We start from the raw sequence: 3299 nt of genomic DNA, 5'->3' as shown, positions 1-3299 counted from the left end.
AAGAGGTGGAAATAAATAGGAGCTTTTAAAAAAATAGTGTTCTTTTGGGGGTTGGTTTATATGCCCCATCATCTAGCCAATCTTAGAAAAATAGAAGTTAAGAATACTTAGCTGCTCACCCCAACTAGTCTATCTCCAGCCTCAATGGCTGAGCATTGAGATAACCAGACTCTGCTTTCTCCAAAAGGTACAAGCTCTGATTTGCTATTTGTCATCTCAACCTGCAAAATGCACATTACAAACACAGATACTGTCAACTGTTTTGGCAATGGGATGGTTGGTTTTGCCCAGAGGCAAAACTGCAATTATAATAGATCAATGACACTTGAGAGGCAAATGCTATAATGAGAAGTGGAAACTTGAACTATGTGTATGTAGACTTCTGCATACACATAGGTCCATGGGGAGTCACAGGACTAGCCTGAGTGACTGTGTGTGCATATACACACAAAGATAGGGAGTTGCATTTGAAAACAGAACATTGAAAACGTTTGCAGCAGTTTAGTTTTAAATGCAGTAAACTCGAAAGGGTGAGAGGGAGTGCACGTGCTCAACACCAGCATGTGGGGCTGGAGAGGAGGGTCTTAATCATCCTGGATTACAGGAAAACTCATCTCGTCTTCCCCACGGCAGCCACAAAAGATGACACATGTGGTGCAAGGACCTTCTGGTTCTGGTCTGAAGAAAACTAATTTAGAAGTGGTGGAAGGGGATCAAGTATAAGTCACCACAGCTTGGACAAGGCACAAACAAACCTGTTTTCAATAATGTGGGAACAAGTGAGGACTTTTTTTTCTTAATTCACTTTTTTCCCCCTTTAATATTGTTTTGCACGCGTGCTCCTTTGAGATGTCTTTCCAAGCTTTGCCTGGCATCAGTCTGTAAATCATTGATAGTATAACAGCAAAAGTGAACGCCTCCGGTTTTCAAGGTTTAAAAACCCAGCAACTAAGAACTTCTGTAATACTTTTGACCCAAATCCAGGCTCCAGGCGAAGTTCTCAAGGAAGAGGCCTTTGTAGGTGGCAAGATCTTTGTACTGCAGCCAATCTGATACCTTCACTCCGAGCAGCCAGCCTGCATCCTGGTCAGCTTCTGAATCTGATGGGACCACCAGCACCACATCACCCCTTTGTAAGTTAAGTTCATCAGAATTTGCTGCTTCAAAGTCATACAGTGTTTCCACCTTATAGAGAAAGCCGGGGGATAATCCCTGAGAGGCATCCTGTGCAGGTCCTGACTGGTCAGCATTTCCAGCTGGTGTCGTTGAGGCAGGCGGAGTGTCCTCCGGGGTCTTGTGCTCCGTGGCTGGTACTGTCTCGCTGGTGGAGCTTGGGAGACGGGCCTCATCAGTGGTCTCTTTGGCTTCCACAACAGCAGTTATGTCATGTTCTCCCTCCCCTTCATGGTTGGAAGTGGGCTTTATGACCACAGAGGGAATGACCTTCTCCTGAGCCACTGCTACTTCAGTTTCTTCTGGAATAGGTCTGTCACTATCTGCTGCCTGCTTGGTGTCAGCATCAGCTTTGGCCTCCTCTAAACTTACTCCTTCATCAGCAGGAAGACTTGGCTCTTCTGTCTCTGCTTCCTCCACTGGGGCACCCTCAGCTGCCGATGCCAATGTTCCAGCAGCCACATCAGCATCAGTTCCAAGCACAACCAAATTAGACACCACACTCTGGTCTGTCTGTATTGTGACTAATGATGTATCCTAGAGCTGGGTAAATTCATTAAATGAATCACCACCAGAAGTCGGTTGTACCAAATCAGTGTCTGTCATCCATAGGTCCAAGGGCAATGTCTGAGAATTGGGTGAGTGGGTCCCACCAACAGAACCCACAGATGCTATCTCAGATTTGAAAGGGTCAAAGTCCAGATCCAGCAAAGTCTCCCCTTTCTTCACTTCAGGAACTTCATTCTGGGAAGGTGTAGTCACACTGATTTCTGGAACAAAGTTGTCCTCAAAGAATTGATGATGTTTTCCTTTAGGCAGAGGTGGGACAGGAGGCCCCTTCATTGTCTTTTAAGGTGACCGAGGCCATGCTGGTGCAGGTGACGCAGGTGCTGGCATATGATTTGGACTAGCTACCGGGCTTGAAATAGGTGAAGGCTCCTCAGGTGGAGATGGTGTCTTTGCAATGCCGAGAGGACCTGAATCACTGGGAGCTCCTTGAATGGTGAAGGCCTTGTCGGTGTGCTGATCTCCCAGTTTCTTCATCACTTCATACAGTTTGTGGCAAAGCACTGCAATTTCCTTATGGAACTTGGCCTCAAAACTAGAGACATTTTTTAAAGTATTGACATAAAATCCAACTTGTCTTGACCACAAGGACTCCTTTTGTAAATCAACATTTAACTCTTCAAACGCTTTCTGAAATTCCTCTTCTGCCTTGGAGATCCAACTCTCATTCTTCCTTTTGGAGCTCTGCAAAGCTTCGAGATGGTGGCAGCACTGTCATAGCCTACCAGCTCCCTGCTCCGCTTTGTGATATGATTCTTTATGTCAGGAAATTGGCTCAGATTAAGTATCCAGTGTTAGTAAGGACCCGTCCACTAGTTTTTGATGAAAGTCTTCCCACAACACATCACATTTCTCAACAACCATTTTCACATCTTCTCTCCCGTACCAGTCAGGCTCATAGACTTCATGGAGCAACTCAGTGAGCTTCATGGAAGCCTCCTGCATGCCTTTGATAGCTGCTAAATATCCTCGGAGTTCTCGTTGAAATCTGGTACCCTCTGCTTCTTGCTGTTTAAAGTCTGGACATAGTCTTCAAACTGTTCATCTTTTGTCTCATCAGCTTTCCCAAGTTTCTGAAGGACCTTTTCCTGCGCCCAGTTGAGTCATTTCTGGATGTTCTTGGCGAAGATGCCCGTCTTGATGTCGGCCATGACTGCAGGTCTGGAGAAGGTGCGAGGAACTGAGTGGGCAGTGGGGCTGGCTGCAAAGGTGAGCTCCAATTAACATCTTAATAAGACGTTATGATTAACTGTCTCTGTACTTGTTTGTCTAGATGGCCATTCATTATTAGAAGTTATACAAATAATGACCAGGTTCCAAGCGGAGATAGGCAATTATTAACCTTACAACCTGAAATAGTTAAAACATATATCTAAAAAGCAAGGACAGTTTGTGTGTGTGTGTGGGGGGGGAGGTGTCATATAAGATGCTTTCAGCAGTCTGAGTATATTCTTGTTGTTGTGGTTGTTAAGCGTCGTCGCGTTGGTCCCAAATCATAGCAGCCTATGCACAACAGAAAAAAACACTACCTGGCCCTGCACTAACTTAACAATTTTTAT

General features: G+C 45.2%; 1 pseudogene; it reads right to left on the bottom strand.

Annotated features, from left to right (window-relative positions):
• Positions 1-948: 948 nt before the first annotated feature.
• On the bottom strand, positions 949-2891 carry LOC102812636 (annotated as a pseudogene).
• Positions 2892-3299: the final 408 nt, after the last annotated feature.

The sequence above is a fragment of the Chrysochloris asiatica genome, unplaced genomic scaffold (assembly GCF_000296735.1).
Source record: "Chrysochloris asiatica unplaced genomic scaffold, ChrAsi1.0 scaffold00389, whole genome shotgun sequence".
NCBI lineage: Eukaryota > Metazoa > Chordata > Mammalia > Afrosoricida > Chrysochloridae > Chrysochloris > Chrysochloris asiatica.
Note: the sequence above shows the minus strand (reverse complement) of the source record. Positions and strands in the feature narration are given on the sequence as shown.